Source organism: Leptinotarsa decemlineata, unplaced genomic scaffold (assembly GCF_025532065.1).
Source record: "Leptinotarsa decemlineata unplaced genomic scaffold, Ldec_3_MD MMD2_tig00002974_RagTag_RagTag, whole genome shotgun sequence".
Lineage (NCBI taxonomy): Eukaryota > Metazoa > Arthropoda > Insecta > Coleoptera > Chrysomelidae > Leptinotarsa > Leptinotarsa decemlineata.
The window spans coordinates 391,055-415,942 of record NW_027412578.1 but is presented as its reverse complement, the minus strand read 5'-3'; the positions used below and the strand labels follow the sequence as shown (position 1 = coordinate 415,942).

Genomic DNA, 24,888 nt, shown 5'->3' with positions numbered 1-24,888 from the left:
ATATTATCTCTTCCCGTCAATCAAAAGTGATTTTCGGTCTGATTTCTCCCACCGGAAATTTAATTCTTTTAAAACTTGCCACAATTTGGTTCGTCCGACATGAGGCAAATCCGGGTCGTCTCTAACTTCTTGTAAAATTTTGTTTAAGTTGGGTATTTCTTTTTTGTAAAAAAATTCGTGAATTTTCCTTCGAATACCATTTTTGGCAAATTCATCAATTTCAATAGGTTTTCTCCCCCTCTTCAAGTATTCGTTTGTATTTGGGTTAGCTATACCTTTTTTTTTTCTTTCTGATAGGAACCTATATATTGTTGACTCCCCTACGCCCGTCATGTTGGCACAACTCTTGATTATGTTCTGAACAGTGTTTGTGGGATTCTGAGAAACCAGAGCATCGTGAACGTTCAAAACAATAGTCTTCTCTCTTGGTGAATAGACAGACTTACTGACTGTACGCAACAGTACCGGTGTAAAACTTGATGATGTTGATGATGATGACGAAGCCATCGCAAGCAATCAAACAAAACAAGCAGGAACGAAAGGTACGTATATGTTTGTAGGAATATGAAAAAAAGTCACTCACGCACTGCACAAAATTCGCAAAATAAATATTAGAGACGTTAATTACTGCCGTAGACGCCGAAACACCAACGAGCCGTAAATTAAATGCGATTAAAAAATGTACTAAACCAAAAATTATTTTCGTTCGTAACAACTTCACCCTTTCAAGGCAAGTTTCGAATATAAACTGAAGCTTTATATTTAATGAATAAACACCTCAGGAACCTCCCCTTATGATTTTACGAGTTTTACGACCGTTTTATGACTTGGGCCCTCATTTTGTGCTATCGACAAATTATGAACGGACTATAGTTGGTATGAACACGCCTGAGGAAGCTATTGCATAGTGAAACACGTGTAGCGGTTTTGTGAAAATATTTCGGAAAAGTGTTATTGAAAAACATTATGGATATTCATCAAGTATCGGCTAATTGCATCATATGTATACAAACTGAAAATTTCGAAACTTTATTTTCAATCGGTCAAATAAGTGAAACATCATTGGGTTGACTTCCAGAAATAATAAAATTTTTTATGTCGAACTTCCAGAGTCCTTCCAAAGACCTCAATGAGTGACGTAAACAGTTAAATTTTCCGGTAGTTAGGAATTTAAGGTTTATAAATTTTTCTGAATGCTGTTGAGACAGTTATTTTGAGGACAATGATCATCAGTTTAGAGTTGTCTGTTCAAAAAATTAGGTGAATTTTCATTTTTCCCATTCATCAATTTCTATTTTGAAACCTCCAGAGTAGTCCCCCTCAGATATAATACACTTGGGCCAACGTTTTTTCCAATCCTCGAAGTAGTTCTGATATGCAGTTTTTGGTGTGTTCTAGAGCTCTTTCAGAGAGTCGGTTTTATCCTCCTTAATTGTCGCAAAACTCCGTCTTTTCATGGGAACAAAAAAAGTCGCAGGGGGCGAATCTGGTGAATACGGTGGCTAAGGCATGATTACGGTGTTGTTTTTGGCCAAAAAATCACGCACAAGCAATGACGAGTGAGCAAGTGCATTCTCATGATGCAGAAGCCATTAATTGTTTTTTCACAATACCGGACATTTGATCGAACTTGGCGTGCTTTTTTGTTCTTGGATCTCCTGGGCTCTTCCATTCGGACGATTAGACTTCGATTTCGATGTCATAACCATATACCCATGACTCGTCACCAGTTATGACCATTTGAGCAAATGTGAATCACCGTTGACGTCATTAAACATTTCCTGAGCGGTGCATGAGCCAACCGACATGCCGACATCCTCAGCAACTTCTCTAATAGTGATCCGACGACTCTTCATAACACTTTTCTTCACTTTCTCAACATTTCCATCGGCTGCTGATGTGCCGGGACATTCAGGGCAAGCGTGATCATTCACATTTTCTGTGGAAAGCTTGTACCACTTCTACTACTGACTCACTGTATGCAACTGTCAACATTTCAAATGTTTTTGAGCACTTCACACAATTTTTCACACGAAATTCAATGAAATTCTTCGATCAATTTTTGTCGATAGCAGAAAATCGTGGAACACGCAAAACACTTAAACTTTTATGCCTCTCACCAACAAACTAAACATGCTGAACAGCTGAAACAGTGAACATATGTTTGAGACGAGTGTACCAACATAAAATAATGAAAAAATCACTAAACGAATGTACGCAGCCCGCGAAATTTGAATATTCACCTTATTTTTTGAACAGTCCACGTTACAAGGGGTTGAGATATTTCTCTAGAGATGACTTTTGAAGTTCGACTGTAACGTTATTTATTACTTTTCATTGACTTTCTAATTTTTTGTTGGTTATCTACAAGTTCTAAAAATATAATGTTTTTTACGGTAGTTGATAGTAGTTACTTGAATGGCGTCTTCACTTTCACGGCATATGTTTGTACTACACTGACAAAATACTAATTGAAACAAATTACCATTGATATTTCATCTGATGAAAGTCCACTATCTTCAGTTTATATTAATTTCATAGTCTCAACTTTTTTGTATGCATAAAGTTAACAATTTTCTTTTAAGTTTTTCTTTCTGTTTTGGTTTCTATTTCAATTTTATAACTCAGTTCAAATATTACTTATGAGCCTAATTACATAATTTCAATAAGTGATATTGTTTTTTTTTGTCAATATCAATAATTACTTTTTGCTAGTTGAACTCCAGTTTGCTCATAAGACACCATCAACAAATTTTCTACTCTTGTAAAACTCAATACTGGGTGGATACAGTATTCATCATAAGCTCCAATACTCTCCAAGCACGGACATGAAAGCATTCGGTCTGAATAGATTCAGCATGCATGAAAATATAATGAAGAACCTTTAAAAGCTCACAAAATTGCCGTTTACCGCGTTTCCATCGTTGAAAGTAGGTTTGAATTCTACAGGTTACTCAAACAGATGCTGCAACTCTCATGATCCGTGGGCATCTGCGATGTGATTCGTTCATTGCAATGAAGATTATTATAGAAGTGAAGTACAAACCTTTTAGGTAGATTTGGATAAGAGTAGAGCTGAAATGTCTAGAAAAAACTAAATTTGAATAACAAATATAGCCAAAAAATTGTCAGGGAAGCTTTGGGGTTTAGATGGCCTACGAGGGATGTTCTTTTTCAAACAATGATACAATATGAAAATGAAGTTTTCGATACATTTGTGGTATGGAAATTTACAATTAACGTTTTTATTTATACTTCATTCAGAAATGTTCACAAAACAATCAACAAAACCACCTACTGAATAATTTTAACATTTAACAAGTCGAAGAAGCTTTTGACTAGTAGAAGACGTGTTGCGATTTTATCAACTATTTTTTAGAAGGCTCTATCCTGATAATTTACCAGGAGAGCAAAAATGAACCTAACTGTTTCATCAATTACTCTATTTTCATAGACACTATTTAGTACTATATACTACAATATAATCTATTCAATTTTTTCGAAATTCCAGCTAATCAGCTAATTTCAAGTGATTGGTTCATTGAAGAGTAAACTTTGGGTTATTTGTAATATGATCTTTCATAGTTATCATACCATTTTGTTATTAACAGACTTTAAAAAATCTGAAAAAGTCTAGTGCCGTGTACCAGTCTTAACAAATCAAAGCAAAATGAAATCAATCGTTCTATGACAGTTCTTCAATGAATGTTGAACGATTTCATAATATTTCGGCCTACAAAATAATATGTGCCGTGTGTTCCTTGAAACGGGTTTCATTTTGGGTTCTGGATGATACTAGACCCCTATTTTGAAATGAAAATGCTGTTTTCAAAGCGAGTCTCATGTTTAGTTTCTCAAAAATTCGATCCAACTCATTTATTGTTTTGTTTATTTGAGAAGTCGGGGATTTATATGAAAACATTCTCTGACTTTATGTTTCCTAATTAACCTAAATCAAATGTCTTAGAAGGATACCCATTGCTTTCAAGTACGTGCCTGATAATATTGTTGAATCTGTGTTAGCAACGTTGGATTACAATTCCAAAATGAAGGTTAGGAAATTTATTGAGGTTTTTGTTATAGGCAATATATGGCATAAGGTTGTCAACTTGAATGTTGTTGAAATTTCATTATATTCTACTCATAAGTTTGTGAGTTATTGTGCTAAGAGTGACACTATTTTTGTTATTTTCGAAACAATGGATCAACAATTTCGTGTTTTCATTTTACATGCTTCTTGATGGGAAAAATACCGTTCAAGCGAAGCAATGGCTTGAAAAGTATTATAAGGACTTCGCTCTATCAGAAAGAACAATTGAACCTTGGTTTGCTGACTTCAAATGTGATCGTGGAGACATTGATGACGCCGATCGCAGTGGACGTCCAAATGAGCCAATGACACTAAAAAACATTGTGAAGGTATCAAAAGAACGTGTTGGAAGCTCTCGTCAAAGTGTGTGCCGCGTGAGCTCACTGTTGACGAAAAACAAGAACGTCCTGATGATTCTGAGCAGTGTTTAGCCATGTTTGAACATAACAAACCAAAATTTTTGCGTCGATATTTGACAATGGATGAAACATGGATCCATCACAATACTCCGGAGCGACTATTGGCTGTTCGTAGACCTCAAAAAATGAAGAGGTCATTGGTGAAACTATTTTGAGGCAAAAGATAAATCGTTATACGAAAGCGAAATGTTACAGCGGCGCTAGAATGGTTTGTTTGAAGGTGGTTGAAAATGTTTCGTGGTGTATTTCATCAGTTCGGACTTCCATTGTCTAATGTAAGCTAAATTGATCTGAAATTCCTGAAAAAAATTAAAAAGATTATCCGGAAATAACAATTTTATTAAACAAAAACCTGAAATTACAAAGAAATAACACATAAGCAACAACCAAAAAAAAAAATAAAAAATAGAAATATTAATAAAAGCTGAAAATTAAAAAATATTATTAACAAAAAATGAAAAATAAAAATTAAAGGATTCCAAATCAAGTTCCGTCACGACGTTTCGATTGTTACTATACATAATCGTCTTCGGGTGATAACTGGACTTATTCCTCCAAAATCTGGAAGGAAGAGAAGCCGCCACAACCAGTACTTGTACTTTTATATATCAAAGGATTATCGGAGAGAATAAGTAGGATTGGGTCCAAGTATAACATCAGGACCTGCTTCAGATCTGGTAACACTATCCGTAGCAGCTTCACAAAAACCAGGCCACCCAAACGCGGACTGCGATTCCAAGAATTGCATTTACCGGATACCCTGCGAGTGCGGAGAATCTTACATCGGTGAAACTAAGAGGCCATTGAAAGTTCGCATTGTTGAGCACAAGAAACATACATAGCGAGGAGAAACCAGCAAATCCAGAATAGCAGAGCATGTTTTGACTCATCAACATAACATCAAGTGGGCTCAAGCTGAAATCATCCACAAAAAGGAACACTGGTTTAGGAGAAAATTCAAAGAAACCGCGTATATGTTGTTATATGAATTTATCTTGTTTTCTGAAAAAATTGTTTGGCTGCAAGAAGTATCTCCTTTCCTTCCTCAAATTATTCTCCATATTCCAAGTATGGAGGAGTAAATTCTCTATAGGCTAGGCATATTCTTCGTTGGATTATATCTTCTCGTAATACTTGATGTTCCCAGTCATATCTAGCTGGCCCATACATAATCAATAGAGATCTTCTAGGCATTGGTATTCTAACAATTGGATGGTTATAACTTGTTTCAAATGGTTTAACTTCATAACACGCCCCACTCAAATTAAAGTTACCTGACTCAGTCAAGACTGACGGATATGTTTTAACACAGTCTAGATTATAGCGAGAAGGCTTGTCGAGAAAATTCATTGTTAGAATAGAATCAGAGAGCAGATTTACTGTTACAATTCGTTCACCCCATATCCAACAATCTTCAATATGAGGGTCGATGGAAGCTCCTCGTTCTGGGTTATACTCCAGAGAACATTGCTCAATCGTTTTGAATCCTTCCATTATAGGTACCGTCTTGAATTTATCTTGAATGAATTTTGTAGATGCAGGAAATCCATTGAAACTTCCAGGTCTGATTTTTCTTTTCTTGAAATTACATTTGGGTCCAAAATTTTGTTTTCTTCTACCGCTTTGTGATAAGTCCCAAGGGATCATATCAATATCATCAATCAACTTCTTTTCTTCTTGTTCGGAAAGAAAATTAAGGTCAATGTATATTCCTGGGAACTCTATGGGCGTGCCTGTATGATTTGGGTGTTCATTATCCTTTACATTTCATCCAGGATAAGCTCTATTGCATATGGGACAATAAATATAGTAATCACTTTCTCTATTGACAGTATTTTCAACTTTGATATTATACTCTTTTTCACATATCAAACATGTTCTGCGGCCTTTGCAACTGCAAGGCCGTGGTTTATCCATTACAATTGTTTTTGAAACTTGCAGATTCGTCTACAATCTAAGTACAAAACCTACAAAAATATTTCAAGGTTACGAATTTCATATTCTTCTTTTTTTATTTTGGTTTTAATTCGAAGTGAATTAAAAGAGACCTTGTCGCTAGGTAGCGCTGCAAACCTCTCAAGGAAAACAAAGAATAATTCTCAAAGTAACATTTTGTAAAATATCTCAAAATTCTTGTAGTGGAAGTATTGTTGAAGGCAATAATCCATGGAAAACTTTGGAATGAAATGCTAGATCTGAAGGAATGAAAGCAGTTTTCAGAGATAAATCGCATGTGATATTTGTGTGAGATGTACGATTAGCATGTAAAAAATGTTTTCGTTGAAATTTGCTCCCAATGAACTGATATCATTTCTTGTATCTCCAAGGACTTAAGTGTGGGGAAAATGTGTGAAATTGCAATGATGTTGCAGGTCAGTTTTATTTCTACAATCTATCGTTATAATAGACTACGAGTTTCTTTTCAAATTGGGCATGATAGTCAATATATTGACGTTTTGGGATAGGTACAAACCAGAAGACATAATAAAACAGCTTTGTCGCCATAATGCAATCAACGATATCAAAGAGCTCGCAGTTGATGTGTTGATCAGAGGTTCATGGAATAAGAATTTACAGAATGATCAAAAAATGTAACTTGATAACAAGCCGTAAGAGAAAAATATTTCATGACGAATCCCCCAAAGAAGTTTTTAATCTACTACATATATATTTTTCTTAGTGAACTGAATGACTTGGCTTAAAGAATATATCACATTTCAAGGCATTTTCCTTCAAACATTTTAAATGAGAAAATAAATGTTCTCCAAGCTCCAAAAAAGATTATGATAACGAAGTGGAATTCAAATTCGTGAATAAGCTACAGCAACACGATTTAAAAGATAACCTGTTTTATTTTCACAAAAACAAAACTGTGTTGTAACATTTTTTCTGTCCTAGGCATACATAACATGATTCGTAACAAAGACTAAGGTCTGTCTTTCCTGAAATTCACAACTTCACGTCTTCTCAGTATTTGCTTTCAAGTTCACTTCTGTAGTGTTTGATTTAATAAATTGAAAGGGAAGTATGTTCGGAAGATATTAGTTTTTGGGAAAGACACGATTCTGGCTTTCTATTTCTCATCTTTAAACAACAAATATAATGTGCAAAACTTATGAAGGTAGGAAGGAAGTAATTACGTTCTGAATGAACTCTATTCAGATGTATGATGTATGAATGATGTATGAATCATGATCTTCACATCTTTGCGAAGAGTTCACTTTGATACATTTCCTTCTTCCTACCTTCCTTCAAAAGTTTACAACATTTTTTGTTTAAAGATGAAGTTTGATTCAATGTTTTCGAAAAGTTCATTGTTGGTCAACAGAGATGATTTCATTTTTGAAATCTAAGATACGATAGTTTAATAGACCTGTATAATAGTATAGTTGTTTACTACTCTCATTAAATTTTTCAGCAAACAATGTGATTTTTTATTTGTCCTGGAATACTAGGCATGGGTGGAACTATGCACAGGAAAGCGATACACCAGTATCACGTAGTGTATTATTTGGTGATAGAGTCAATGTGATAATATCTTTCCTTACAAAGACGCCATCTATTGGATCGACAAAAGTATCAATTCACGAATATCAAGGACAAACAAACTTCTCCAGGCTCAAGGGATTAGGCTGTAAGAAAAAATCCTCGACATGGACCGCCGAACAGAATTCGTCCTGTTTTTCACTGAAAATCAATTTCGTAAAACCGAAACTTTTTGGGTTCTGATTTCTACCAATTATTTAATTTCTTATCTGTACTCTCTGGATCATGGTCTAAAATGGGATACTCCGATTTAAAAAATGTACCTCGTGTTATGGGTCGAATATGATTCTCAATTTTGATTCATACTTTTTTTAACGGTAGCGTTTTTTCGGGCACCTCAAAAACCATCCAAAATGAGCTTATAGACAGTGTGGCATATATTATTAAGGAAAAGATATATGAGCAAGGAGATTGAAAGTGTCATATGTCATATGATATGTCAAAGATGGTAATGTGGTAGAACGTTTTATGGGTTTTCATGATGTTTCATCTGGGCACACAGCTGACGATTTGTTCAATTTTTTAATTCGTACGTGTGACACCTATGATTTTAGGCAAAAGTTAATTGCGCAAACCTATGATGGGGCTGCGGTCATTTAAATGGTTTACACTTTTTACGCATTTTCATGCCTATGCCCTAACTTCAGTATTAAGCAAAGCGTCCAGTTAGCGTAGAGATACGTAACATATGGACACCTCTAATCAAGCGAAAAACGATCAACTTCCGCCAATCTCCCGCTAAATCCAATGAAGCCGAGAGAGGGAAGAGGGGAAAGGTGAAAGCACTCGAATGACCTATAAATAGTCAAATTTTGGAGAAATGAGTCCCGAAGACGATTGTGGATACTATCAATCGAAACATCGTGACGTAACTTGGTTTGGAATCCCTTAATTTTTATTTTTAATTTTTTGTTAATAATAATATTTTTTTATTTTTTAATTTTCAGCTTATATTAATATTTCAATTTTTTTTTGTTGCTTGTATGTTATTTCTTTGCAATTCGATTTTTTTTATGAAATTGTTATTTTCGGTTGATCTTTTTAATTTTTTTCAGGGATTTCAAATCAATTTATATTATATTAGACAATGGAAGTCTGAACTGACGAAATAGGCACTAGAATTATTGTGTGGCTCTTGATGGAGATTACGTTGATGAATAAAGCCAATTTTGAACCAAAAAAAAAGTTGTTTCCTTTCTTAGGCCCGGGACTTTCCAGCCCATGTGTTATCACTTTTCAACCCTACTTCAGCAATTGTTGATTTGAAATGGTTTCTGTGCAAATTTTCTGTATTATTCCTCTAATACTTTCTTATCTTTTTCATTTTTATTGCTGATGTTAGCTTGGAGTGTAGTTCAGATAAATATTATTTAAACTTATTTGCTATCTGCTGTACTTGTGAATTCGTTGAGAACTTTCCATATATTTTTAGAACACCCGACTTTGTGTTGGTATCAGAATTAAAATATTCGCTTCCAGTTTTTTCCAGTGGTTTATTCATGATATAATAATGTCATCAGATAATTGAGCTTCGATAAGTTTGTTGGGGGTTACAATGGACACCAATATGTCTTGACACAATCATGTCGCTGGAATTTCAAGGGCTGCTTCTCAAAAGCTTGGAACACTGTTCCGAACCAGAAAACTGTACACACCTCAGCAACTTTTAATGCTTTATATAACTCAGATCAGACCTTCTTTGGAGTATTATTGTCAAATATGAAGCCCTGTCCCCAAGCACACCATGGAGTTGCTGGATTCCATCCAAAAAAGAGCCATCCGCCTGATTGGAGACGCGAACATCACGTGCAACCTTGATAGCCTGGAACATCAAAGAAAGGTTGGAAATTTGTCTCTCTTCTATAGATACTTTCACGGCAGGTTTTCAAGTAACTTGGCACATTTGATTCCACCAAGAGCGGTGCATATCAGAAATACGCGACGGACTGTGGCGTCTCATCGTTTTGAGGTTCAACTCAGTACACCTCGAACTTCACTGTTTAAGAACTTTTTCATCTGGAGAACTGTGTTTATGTAGAATACACTTCCTGACAACGTTTTTTCAAATGGATTTAATCTCCACCCTACATCGTTGATACAATGTATAAAAGTGAGGAACTTCCAAAAGAAAAAAAAATTTCAATGAAGCAACTTCACAAAAAATTTCCATTTCCTCGTAAGTACGACTCCAGTCATATGCAATTAGTTTTTGAATAACCAATGTGAACCAATTTTCTATATCATTTAGAGTAAAATTCTACCCTGAATCACTATAAAAAAATCTGACTTTGAGTAAATAACCAAACCCTCCTTCATTATAGGTTACAGTTAATTGATAAAATGGTATCCTTTGAGCATATAAACTTTCCCCAACAACTGAAAGAATTCATCAGAAAACACTATATCACAGTTGTATCATCAAAGTTAAATAAAATGATTTTAGAAGCGATCCAAATTTTATCTAAAGATTTATAGCAGTCCTCTTCACCCCAATTGCGCGACCAAGAACGCAGGACTTCCGTGAATGGTATAGCAGGAAGGATATTCCGTTTGCTCTCTTTCAGTCCTGCGAGATTATAACATGCACAAAATCAGGAATGCGGAAAACACTAAAATGAATTTCATAACCGAATTCGATGTGAAACATGAAACGTTCGGGTTTAATTCAATTTCTAGAATATGAAGGAACGTGAAATGTTTTAAATATATTTCAGAGTGGATCTGAGAGTTTCACATTTTCATATGAACAGTACAGATTTGTATTTAAAGCAATTAATTCTTCTTCTATCTTCATACTTCATGAGAACTCATTCCAGATACGTGTGAAAATAGAAATCATTACCAGAAACTTTGTAGGGTTTGGGTTGAGGGTTTGGAGAGACATGGTCATTCAGTACTTACCATGTGTGATTTCTCCAAAGCTTTTGATTGTGTTTCACACGAACTTTTAATAGAAAAACTTACATTATATGGCATTAGAGGCACGCCGTTGAACCTGTTCAAGTCTTACTTAGAAGGTAGGCAACAATTTGTCCATCTTAACAACAGTTCTGATTCAGAACTGAAAATCATAAAACATGGAGTACCGCAAGGTTCTGTTCTTGGACCCCTGTTGTTTATCATCTACATTAATGACCTATGTTTTCACATGAGGACGAAATGTCAAATTGTCCTATTTGCGGATGATACCTCTTTCATCAGTTCAAACAGCAACATTTCACGTCTTCTTGATAATGCTGAAACCTTGATGACTAAAGCGGAAGCTTGGTTCTCTGCCAATAACCTTCGACTGAATAAAGGGAAGACACAAAACCTCATAATTTCCTGTAATAATCAGATCACGTTAGGTAAGCATTGTGAATTGCTTGGGGTTGTTTTAGATGATCGTTTGAACTGGACTCCTCATATAGATATATTGAGTGAGAGACTATCCAGTCTCTTATTTTTGCTTAGACAGCTCAGGTACTGTCTCAATTCGAGCATGTTAAAAAATGTTTATTTTGGATTATTTCATTCTGTGATCAGCTATGGTGCGATTCTGTGGGGTAATGCTGTTGATTCCTCAAAAATATTCGATTACAAAAACGCGCAATAAGACTATTAGCTGGGGCTAGGTATAGAGACCACTGTCAACCACTGTTCAAAACAATGAGGATTCTACCACTCCCTTGTGTGTATATATACCAAAATTTACTAGAAATCCATTCAGAAAGGCAGAATATACAAAAAGTTTCTGGCCTGCATCATTACACTACCCGGGCTGCTACGGCTGATTATTTAGTATTGTAAAATATAAATGTAAAAAATTATCTTCTCGAACATTGTTTTTATTCTAGAGACGAGTTTATTCAGACAAAAATTCAATTTTGACGTGTACTACCCAATTTATGTGATTGTGATATATTTTATATTGTATACCTGAAGGCTTTCAGATAATGTTATTATATATTCATTCAATATGATATATTGATTGTGATTGACTTGCTATAAACCATATCATGTATGAGTTACATAGTTAAATAAATATCTATCTATCTATCTATCTATAATACATAATAATAATAAATATGATTTATTGTCTCAAAAGCTAAGGACAATGATAATGTTCAGAATAAAAAACAATACGTTGTCAGGTACATATTATAATAACAAAGTATATGAAAAATAATATGACGAATGTGAATATATATACAGGCTGATTCACTTGGTGCTTTTCTAAAGTTTATCCAAACATATTGAAATTGTTCTGAATTCGTATAAATTTCTCGAGGTTCATTGGCGGTAGATTCGGATACATTTCATTGAACTTTCTACATGTTCAGCTGATAATTTTGTCACACTGTCCAAAAATAATAAACAAATTCATAAGAACTTCGTTTGAATAGTTTTGTTCCATCGTTTTGAAGGTATTTGCAACTTCTGAAGTGACGAAAATGTCGATATTATTAGGAGAATGTCACAACGCTACTGTCAAATAGTAATCATGGCCTGCTTACCAAATACCGAATGGAAATACCAATCTGAAGGGACATTTTCACAAATAAATGTTCATAAGTCCGAAACTTGACTAGTTAGGTATAGGTATGATATACATAGAAAGAAAGCAAATTTCAGCAGCTTTCCGAATTTTCAATAATATACAGGGTGTTCCATTTAAAATAATCAAATTTCAGCAACTTTTTCAAGCGAACGAAAAAACTGTCTTTTTTTACCACCCTGTATTCAAGTAACGGAGATTAGGCTGACATGTGGGAAGTGTCCAAGTATCACCTAACTCCAAACCAAATTTCGATATCATAGTACTTCTTAACTAAAAGATATCGGCATTTTTAGAAGTCATGATTTTCGAAGAAAAAAATTGAAATTAATTTTTATTTCGAAAACGGTAACAGATAGGTATAGGGAAATATCAAGAAAAGTTGTCGGGCAATTGTTGGAGATTCCAAAAATAATATTATATACAGAGTGTTCCATTTGAAAAATCAAAGTTGCTACTGCTTTCTAATAGAAGCGGCAACACCGCATTGTCGAAAATATTTTAGTTGGCTAGAGAATGTCCGAATATGCCCTCCATTAAATTTTCAAAGTGATCCGTTGTCTGGTTCACCAGAAACGTCTAATGTGCCATCCACCGTGAATCAGCCTGTATATAAAATCAATACATACAGAGTCTAATCATCCAAATTAATATATGAAAAAATGAATCTACTTTCGTTTGAAAAAATTCTTGCAAAATTGGGGTCCATCAAGAAGAAAATCTTTCGTTGCTTTACTAAACTTTTTGCAATTTACTAAGCACTTCGAATAATTTGGTGAATGGTTATACATCTCAAGATCGTTATACACAAATGAACTTTTAACCAAGGTACATGAGGGGATAGGAAGGCATACATTTTAATAAATATATGTATGGATATGTATCATATATTGAGTTTAAAGAAGGTACATAATTCAAAATTCAAATTCATTACGTTACGTCTTTGGTCATGATTGATTTATATAAAGCCATACATGATAACACTGTCAGACTCGAGCATATTTGACAATATAGCCAGTTGTACACGTAAGGAAAGGAAAAGAACCAAATTTTTATTATTTCCCTGGTAGAATTATGGTTGAGTTTATTTATATCCTGAATCCCCTTTCATCTTGGATTCAAATCTATAAATCCAAAATGGATCATCTGTGCGATTTTGATTCATCTCAATTGTACATCCATAATTTTTTCGGCCAATCGGAGAGTTATGGAGACTCAGCTCATACAAATGCTTTCAAGACCAAGGCAGTCCCTCATTATTCTGTACTGAAATATCGAATATGACAGAGAAATGTTTACGTTGAAGTCGAAGAATATTGACATTTTTTTCAGAATCTGTCAAATATGCACTTAATTCGTCGCGCTTAGGATCTATAATTGATTGATACTCCGGTAGACTGAGACTGCTTTCTGTTAAGAAATCATCACCTTTGTGGAACCTGTTGATTGATAAAGTGCAAATACTAAAAACACCTCCACACAAACCTAGAATGAAAATGTAAATAAAAAACTGTCATTATTTTCGACAATATGATGGACCGGATCTCCTTATCCTGATTTCACTAATACTTAGTGATAATTGATCAAAAGTTATTTGGAAAATAGATTTGTCATAGTGAGACATGATGGTAATACATCTGGTGAGTTTCTTGCTACTTCAGGAGTGCTAGTGCAGGACCTCTTTCATTTGTCATATTTATTATTGATCTGCCATCTATGTTGAAGTTTTCCTCGTAGTTCAAGAGTGCAACAAGGATCTAATTCAGGACCTCTTTTTTTGTGATATTTTTTAATGATCTTCCTTTACCAACATGAAAACTATTGAAATGCTCTTCCATTCCTTAGTTCAGAGGTTCTCAAACTTATTTTGTCTACCGCCCACTTCGAAAATCAATTATTTTCTAGCGCACCCCAAATTTTTTACTTTACTGCATCTTAAGAATCACAACCGCAGTCATTATTTTAATAATTAAATCATGTGTGTCTTGTGAAAATAATGCTTCTTTCTGATAAGGGTAACGTAAAACACCATTTTGTAATATTAGGAAAACTTTTATTCATATTATTAAAACAAACATTTCAATTTGAATTTTAAAACTAATCTAATGTGAAGGATGAATTTGATGATTTTTAAAAAGTTTGTTAATATCAGGCTTTACTCAAAAACAGCCGTAAGTCACCGCGTTCGGTAATCTGCAACCGATTTCTCTTTTTAGTTAGTAACGTTGCCACAGCAATGAATCTACGTTCTACGATGATGGGAATGCTATCAAAAATCGGTGAACGATGGACCACAATCCAGGGTACAATTGCAGGATTGGCTTTTGTAGTCAAAATTCTTGGTATCCATTTTGAATTTTATTTTTATTTTCTCGTTCGTTATCAGTTCTATGATTCCTTCTTCCAGCTGGGGTGATCGTCCTGTGTTGACATTCCGGTATTTCCAATTTTAAAATGTCCTGGAATCGTTCTGCGAAATCATTATGGAGGTTCTCCAAATGTTGGCAGTAAACAAGCAAGTCATTGATGTTGAAGCTTACTTCTGACAAATTAGGGAAATTGCGAAACTCACGTCTGCCAATATTATTCTTGTATAAAAGCAATTTGGCTACAAAAACAGCAATGACATTTTTTGTTTTATTCAAATTCAAGTCATCACCTCGAAGTTGGAGATTAACATCATTGAATAATTTATACAGGTCTGGCAAGTAAGCAATATCATTCTTTGAAGTGATGAGGTTGTCGTGCAATTCTTTGTCTTTGTTTTCCAAGAACTTTATCACAGAGTCAAATAGATTGTAAAAACGAGTCAGACAAGTTACCTTTTGATAATCAACGCACTTCTCTGTGAAAGAACAATCTGTTGAAATCTTCATTATTAGCAACACAAAGCTGATTAAATAATCTGTCATTCAAAGAGCTGTTTCGGATTTTATTGACTGCTTTGATGATATATTCCAGTGATTGAGAGAGGCGCAACTAAGTATTGCTATGTATGCTATGAAGCCTTTGTGACGTCCTGTAATAGCCGGAGCGCCATCCGTAGTAGCTGATATAATACACTTCGAGCAAGACTGACTTAGTTAGACCAATCTTAGAACTTCCATGTATAATTTGAAGCGGAGAATATTAATCTACACTAAGAGAAGTCGAAAAACTACAAAGACGTGGTGCGTGATTGCACACCATACTGGTGTGGATTTTCGAATAGAAACATTTTGTGAAGAGATTCTGCGAAATGAATAATTTACACCACATGGCAACATGAAATCGGAAGCAACCATTTTCAGTACTCTTTTGCCATTTATTTATGATGCGCATAACGCACGCGCCGTTTATTAGTTTTTAGATAATATACAGTTCGAACAATGAGGAAGTACTAGTCAGTACCTTACACGTTCACCAGACCTCAATCTTACATATTTTTTTCAGGAAGATACCAGTGGTCGTAAGATCAATTTTCACACTAAAATATTTTTCTTGAGCTAACATGGTATGAATAATCAAAGCCAATAGAGTAGCAGAAATATTTTTTGTTGTGAAAAAACTGCTGTTACGTGTATTTTAGAAATTCCATAAAAAATAGTCATTAAAATTTCATGGCCCACACGTCTTTTCCTAAATTTCAACATCGCTTATACATTTGAGACTGTCCACTACTGCTTATATATTTGAATATACTCCAAAACCATACGATAAGGATTATTGATATATGATTTCTAACTGTAAAATAACTTTCTCATCACCCCTTTTTTCTCATCCACGACTCTTGGATTTTTTGACATCCATAACAATAGAAATTTAAAGCCACTGTCAAACATGTGCACTACAGATATAATTCTGAAACTGAACAGACAACTGCTACGCAATTTTCAATACAAATTCAATTTTGTAATTGCCGCGCACAATACATGCAGACCCGTAAATCCAGACCTCGAATACAGCTGTGGCATTGGTAGTGATTGATGGCGAAGGCGATCATGTTGAATAACAGCTGTTTGGCGAACACGAATAAACATATTAATGATACCCGTTAGTACTAATTTTCGTAAAGCAGCCAGAGGTCTCGTTCATCAGAATCATTGACGACATTTTTCAATCGTTCTTTACCGAATCAAAATGGTTTATCCCTAAGTGAATAATGGAATGAACAGCCGGTTACTTTAATGTAGATCCATGACGCTGAGGATTTTATTGAAAGTTTTTAAGTTTTTCGTAGTATTACGGGCATAGGATATAATCCAAATTCATTACGCATGAATGGCGGTAATTTATTTTCGGCTGAAATTTGAAGGGTCCAAAAGTCTTTAATTGTTGATGTACTGTATTGACATTATTACAAATAGAAACTGAACATCGAGATGAAAGTTTATCTATTTTGAAAATTAAATTCGAATAATTTCACTGAAATATATATTACGGTGAAATCAATACGATATTCACATTTTGAAGGAATAGTTACCGTCAGTAAAAAAATCGAAGTTCAAATGAAGAGGTGATAGATAATAAAGCAATAAAGAAGAACGAATAAGGAACAAAAGTAATAGGAAAAGAAGAATAGAAGACTTGAGAAAATGAGAATGAAGAAGAAAAAGAAACAGTGGAAGATACTACAACTAATGTGATAAGAAATGTTTGAGCGCAGTCCTCCGGAAAAATTTGTTTCTATGTTACCAACTATCGTACGTATACGAACAAAGTTTAAAACCTGGTCTAAGGGTTAACGATGCCTTACTTTTTGAGAAAGAAAAAAAAGAGAAGTGAAAAAAGTGCGAAATTTAATAACATAATTGAAAGAAGGGAGGTCGAGATTGAACTAGCCAAGTTTACTGAAGAAATAAATGAGAAATTGAAACAACTCTAGTGGAAAACCAGCAAGCCTCTGAGCTTCATGACCCGTACTCAACAACTATCGTGACCATGTATGGTGGAAACTGTGTTGGTACTGTTGGTAATCGTGAAAATTGGCAGCAGCCAGTAACTCTAGATAGTCGCAAGAAGATACGGTAAATTCACCAGTCGTCATTGAGAGTTTCATTGATATTACAGAACATTTCGAAAACGTATAGCATAGAATGGTATGAGCTTCGAGCGTTATTATCAGCTTCAGCGTTATTAGAACTGTAGAAGTTTAGATCATCTAACTAAAGAACCATAGAAATTGATTTATTCAATTTGTAGGCAAAATTTATGAATACGACAAGTAACTGACTGATTAGAATCTTCAGGTTCATATTACGCAGTAACTTTTTGGCGTGAACTTTTCACGCCAAAAAGTTACTTCAAAAAGTTTCGATTTGGATCAAATTCTTTTTAATCTTCTCCGAACGTTCTCTCAATGAAATTTCGAGTTCAATCTCAGAATTCAATAAATAATTTCGAGATTGACGTCAAAATTTAATTAAATTGTTATCAGAAAATTTACACAATTTCGGAATATTGTTAAATCTTTCACGTATAGTAACGTGAAAGATTTCTTTCCTTATACGAGGAATTGGGCAAATTTCGGATATGCAGTTGGTTACCTCGTTCACAGGAAGATGGGGCGACGACAAACCTGTTGTTTGTTGTAGTCTTCAGCTTAGTTCGAGGAATGATACTCTGACGGAATTCGATTTTCAATTATCGAAAATCATCGACTTTATGTTGATGATATACACTACCATGCACTGACGAGTGCCAAACAGCCCGAAACCGGTCTGCAAGTGTGTTCCAATAATTGAAAATCTATTGCGGCAGTTGTATCGCCAACAGCATATGCAGGAATAACTTCTGTGAAGAATCATGCACTGACACCTGTCGGATATAATCCAACGACCTTCGTGGTATTAGCCAGGGGAGTAGTTGTTTTCTGATAGGTGTCAGTCCATTAACCTACTGTGTAGGGTTTCGAGACTGGCCTGAACGAATTGTTCTCTTAGATGATTTGATATTGGTAAATTTTGACTTGGATATTCTGGAGTCGGAATTTTCTCTAATACCGAATTTTAACTTGGGCTTTTATTGAATTTTGACTTGGAACTTGGTGAAATTTATTTTTGTGAAAATTTGTGGCATTTCTACGCCTTCAAAGAATCGCGATTTGAAATAAAAAATAATTTTATCGAAGAAAATTAAAGATCCTCAAAAAACTTTTGATCCAAAAGTAAGCATCGAAAGAAATAAAATGTTAAAATCATAATTCACGAACAAAAAAAATTATACATATGTATTGGGGAAATGCAATCGAGCACGGAAAAACGGATGTTAAAAAAAATGTCTATATGCTATTTTCTCAGATTTTACTTTTACTGTATTGATTCTCAGCACTTTTGATTGAAGTTTTATAAAAACATGTCACAGTAAAAACAATTTTCACAGTAATAACTTTAGTGAAGACGCGTTTCGCTATAATTTTAGCTTCCTCAGGCGAACTATTCAACAAAGCATAGTAATTTTAGGTAAACAGATAGATTTTAAGAAAAGTAATTACCATACAATGTTAATTTCAGGCAAGCAAAATCTGCGTGGTTACCTAGAGTTACCATCATTAACTGTAACTACTATGTATGTATGTATGTTCTGTAACTACTATGCTTTGTAAAATGGTTAAATGTACCATTAGGACTGAAGAAGCTGCTGCGTAGTGAAACGTGTCTTTAGTAGAGTTTCATTAACATGAATAGTGTTATTAATTTTCCTCAAGTAACGGGTCAGCTTATTAACAATCGAGGAACGCCAGTCTCAACTTTTTTTATTTGAAATAAACCTAGAATTCTCCAGCGTTGCATGAGGTGCGAATTTGAGATTCACTTAACATTACCGAGACGAATTTTCCAATATCCTGCGTCTGAAATTCAATAGCGCTACGGAAATTCCAAGCTGAATCATATACGAAACTGTGTAACCACATTAATTTCAGGTATTCCGGATATTTCCTCATTAACTTCATTGAATTTCCTTCGCGAACTATTGATGTTCGAATAAACGACCGTACCAAATTCGATAGTTCGCCAAAATAGTTTGGTTGGCCTCGAAAGATAACTAAATCAAAATTCAAATTGGAGCGTTCCACAGATTTAGTCAGCGTCAAACTTCAATCCATGCTAGCGAAAATTACCAGATGCAGTTGTTTGCGAAATTGCTTCACGATTTAGCGGGTTTCGTCCAATAACTTCGGTAGAATATGTCAGGGGAAATGGAAACACATCGATACGTTATGGTGGATGAACATTTACATGGGTATACATTGTCTCTGGGGAGACGAGGCAGTGGTAAACGACGATTCGCTTTCATTTTCAATGGAAATATAAGGTGAAATGGGTGGGAATATTTCTTCTTCGAAATGAAAAGACAACATGTTCCACTGACTCTGTGAAACTTTTATCTGCAATACTTTCTTCACTTCAATGAAATGAATGAAAACAATTTTGTTTAATTTCCGTTTGTTATTTTAATTTTAAGACCGTTTTCGGGTTTTATCCTATTATCAAGCATAAAAACTGATTAATTTGTTAGTTTTTATTATTATAGAAATTAGACTCAAGTTTTTTCATTCATTTCATTAAAGTGATCATGAATTTCCTCAAAATGTCATCAATTACACAAATATTTTCTTCGCCAAACTGTGAGCCTACCAAACTTTGAAAGAAATTTATATAAATTTAAACAATATTGTTACTATTACTACTCGTGTTCATTTTATTAAACATGCCAGATAATTTTTTGTGTGAGCTTCCGATGGGAAATTTTGCAGTGAAAAACTTTTTACCACGGCGAGTGGACAAAAACGGAAGACAACGAATTCACTTCACACAGCAACATTGTTTCTGAGGTAGACAATTTCAAATTCATTGCAGTCAATATTTCCGATAAAAAAATCAAATACCTATTTCGGTTTGACCAAATATGAACCAAGACGAAAATTTCAAATAGAACCTTGTACATTTTTTCAGACCAATTGACAGAATACAAAATTCTTGAGAATGAAAGTTTTTGGCTTTCTACTACCCCATCTTGATACAAAAAAAAGGATGAGGGAATCTTCCAAAGAAAGGAAGGACGTAATCAATTTGAAAATAGGATGTGAAGATCATGCAAAGAAGTAACTTTCAGACACAAACTGAAAGAAAGTCCTCCTGAAACAGTTACTTTCATATAAACATTGAATTACACGAAAGAAAAAAATTCTTTTGAAACAAATACTTCTATATGAACACTGAATTATACAGAAAATACTTCTATCTACTCCATTTGTATCTCAAACATTCGTTGTGGAATGAAAATCATCCTCACTGGTATACACAAAATTCTCTTTTCAACGATCTAACACGAGATAGCGTTTCATTTAAAAATGGCAGCATATTACGTCAAATATTGTCAAACAACAAAAGATACAGTTTGATCAGTTTTTAAATGAACATTCAAAAATTAGAATGTTTTACCAATCCTTGTGCTTCTAGTTCATTTTTTCAAATGTCATTTTCTACTTCATACACCTCAAGTGTTGTAACAGGAAGTGGTGTTTTCTCAATTCAACATGAAAGTGTCCTTTTTTTACAAGGACAAAACACAAGCACTACAGGAAAATTCTTAAGGCGCTCTCAGAGCAGTGCCTGTGCGAAAGTAGCGATTTACATTGGATTCGAATCGTTGGAGATTAAATCCATTTGGAAAAACTTCTCTTACGTTCTCCACATGAACGCAGTTCTCCAGATGAAAGAGTTCTTGAAAAGTGAAGTTCGAGGTGTACTGAGTTGAACCTTAAAACGATGAGCAGTCACAGTCTGTCGCGTATTTCTAAAGTGTACCGCTCTTGGTGGAATCAAATGTGCGAAGTCACTTGAACACTTTCCGTGAAAGTATCTATTAAAGAGAGAAAAATCTCCAACCTTTCTTTGATGTTTCAGACTATCAAGGTTGCACGTGATGTTCGTGTCTCCAATCAGGCGGATGGCTCTTTTCTGGATGACATCCAGCAGCTTAAGGGTATGTTTGGGGGCAGAGCTCCATATATGAGAGAAATACTCCAAAGATGGTTTGATCTGAGCTTTATAAAGCATCAAAAGTTGCTGAGGTGTGTACAATTTTCTGGTTCGGAGCAGTGTTCCAAGTTTTTGAGAAACAGCTTTGCAATTCCAGTGACAACAAACATATCGAAGCGATTAATACCATGTTATCTGCCTTTCCATTCTATCTCACCTCTCCGGTGTATCGTTTCAATATTTTATAAAACTGTCCTATATTTGAATCATTTTCATACGAGCGAAGACAAAATTTTCGATTATATATGTATGTATATATGTATGAATTTTGATCAATGTTGAAAACCAAAACTATGAATAGGGTCAATAAGTACAACACTTATTCTTGTAGTTTTGAATTGAATATTAGAGCATATTTGACAAAAACAATTGTGAGAGGAAGGTAACTTATATGAGTATAGATACGAATTTTGTTTGTACTTTTTCAACTGAGTAATTCTATTTGGAAATTAGAGATATTTTTGATGAATGATTACTTTGACATCTCACTTTCGTTATTCTTCACATTTGAAATAAATCTTAAGAATCATATTTGTATGTAAAATACAGTGAATGATGAATGTGAATCTACCAGTGAAAGGCAAGATGAATGAACCATAATTGAAATAAGTGACATTTGTTTTTCTATCTATATCCTAGGTCAGAGTTCAAACAAAAACTATCATACTCTACTGCCAATAATCAATTTCCAACTGATTTCGCCAATACACTTTCCTTTAGTAGTAAATCTGCTAAATTATGGCTCTTTCTAGTACATCGATTGGAGTCAAATTTCATAAAATCAAATTATAAACCCATTTTATCGTCACTCTCAAAATAAAAGTACGTTAATGTTTAGTTTTTGGAAAAAATTTGAAAATACTTTCGAATGCAGTTTTGTAAGATTGTAACAGAAAATAGAAACCTTGAGAACACAATTTCTAAGTCATAGCAATTATCAAAGAACTCATAACAGTGCGTTTAATTGTCATGCTAATCCTCTGACTTTCAAGTCTCATTCTCGCGTAGTAATGAGACAATTATGCGAACACGGGGTTGGGAGAATCACCTGCTGGTTCTCTCAAGTAATAAGAGTAAAGTTGTAAATTGTTTCATGGAAAACCTAATTTGGGATTAGAAAGTTACCCGACATCTTTTAATTTGTCGTCTCGTCACGTTTATTTACAATTTAGACGGGCAAGATTATAAAGCCAACACTGTTATTCAGATTGCACGAGTCAGTACCGAACGGGAAAATTTATGAGAGAATTTACTTTGAAATCAAAGAGATGCTGACTCAGAAGAAAATGACGAAATGAATTCGATTAAAATTAGGTTACTCGTGGAAAAGATGTTTTCAATTTTTGTTTAACATACCAGATTCAACGTTTGTTTGAAGGTGATTGACAATGTTTCGTGATGAATTTCACTAGTTCGGACTTCCATTGTCTACTATATAAAGTGATTTGAAATCTCTGAAACAAGTAAAAAAGAATAATTACCCTGTGAGTGCGGAAAATTCTATATTGGTGAAACTAAGAGGCCATTGAATGTTCGCATTGCCGAGCACAAGAAGCACACACAGCGAGGAGAAACCAGCAAATCAGGAATAGCAGATCATGTTTGGACCCATCAACACAACATCGAGTGGTCCCAAGCTGAGATCTTGCACAGAGAGGAACATTGGTTCAGGAGAAAATTTAAGGAAGCCGCATACATGTTGTCCAACAACGTATTCAGCCAGGCCAGCGTAGATATACGAAACATACGGAAACCCATCATCAAACGAAAAATGACCAACTCCCGCCAAAACGGTCATCTCTCACGGAATCAGTGAAGCGGAAAATGGAAAGTAGAGAAAGTGAAAGTATTTCAACGGCCTATAAAATAGTCATCTCTCGGAGGAATCAGTCCAGTCATCACCCGAAGACGATTGTAGATACCAACAATCGAAACGTCGTGAACTAACGTGACTTGGAATCTCTACACTTTTATTTTTTTATTATTTTCTTTTTTCATTCCTTTAATTTTTATTTATTCAATTATTATATTTTTACTTGTAGGTTATTTCACTATCATTTCATTTCAGATTTATTGTTGCTTAATACAATTGTTATTTTCAACTATTCTCTTGGTGGAATCAAATGTGCCAAGTCACTTCAACACTTTCCGTGAAAGTAGAAGAGAGACAAATCTTCAACATTCCTTCGAAACAGCAGCTTCAGGGTATGCTTAGGAGCGGAGCTCCATACATGAGAACAATACGCCAAAGAAGATCTGATTTGAGCTTCATAAAGCATTAAAAGTTGCTGAGGTGTGTACAGTTTTCTGGTTCGGAACAGTGTTCCAAGCTTTTGAGAAGCATCCTATGCAATTCCAGCGACATGATTGTGCCAGGATAAAATGGTGTTTATTTTAACCCCCAACAAAATTATCGAAGCAGAAAGCGGAATTGTCTGTCCTGACATTATTATATCCGGTTCGGAGACATTTTTCTTTTTGGAGAAAACCGATGCCCGGGTTTTTGTAGCATTGAATTAAACCTGGTTACTTTCAGCCCAATTCGAATTCTTTTCTAGATCGTCATTAAGATATGCAACCTCGTGCTACCAGTAAGAAAGAGAGAGAGAGAGAGAAGTGTGCTATCGTCAGCAAAGCAATATATTGGATTCTTTTTTTTCAATAATTTGTTGATATACAATAAAAAGAGGGTTGAAGACAATATGGATCCCTTGGAAACACCAGCGGTGATGGTAAAGTATTCGAGAGATATACATAGACGGCCACTTACAGGGAACGTTTATTCAGGAAGCTGGAGTGTATACACAAACAAACATTATTCGACGTAGCATCAAAGTTTGACCAGCAAACCCTCATGCCACACACGGTCAAAAGCGTAAGAAATATCAAGCGCGTCAACAGCTCTTGACTCTCCATGTTTCTCGATTGCGTTATTCCAAATATCGGTGACATACCTTCAGAAGGTCGCCTGTTGATCTTTGTTTCCGAAAATCATATTGATGATTGCTCATGATGTTGAATCCTTCCAAGTATTAACCGATATGGTGGTTTATGACTTTCTCCATGATATCACTGGACCACTGATATAGACCACTGATATAGACCAGTCGCAAAGCGACTTGCATTTTTTAGGAATAGGCTGAACGCGAGCAATCTTCCAACAAGAAGGAAAAACCCCTTCCTTATAACACAGGTTGAAAAACCTGCTACAAATGTTTGAATTAAATAATATCCATACTTTCTAAAAGGTTGGAGATGGAGAGTTTTGAGTTT

The 24,888-nt window shown here is 34.7% G+C and overlaps 1 protein-coding gene and 1 pseudogene across 6 annotated transcripts in view; both read right to left on the bottom strand.

Annotated features, from left to right (window-relative positions):
• Positions 1-24,888, bottom strand: part of Tomosyn (syntaxin-binding protein tomosyn) — a 200,198-nt gene that overhangs the window by 77,167 nt on the left and 98,143 nt on the right. The gene's annotated exons all lie outside the window — the stretch shown is intronic.
• LOC141483045 (alpha-ketoglutarate-dependent dioxygenase alkB homolog 4 pseudogene) lies at positions 5,500-6,487 on the bottom strand (annotated as a pseudogene).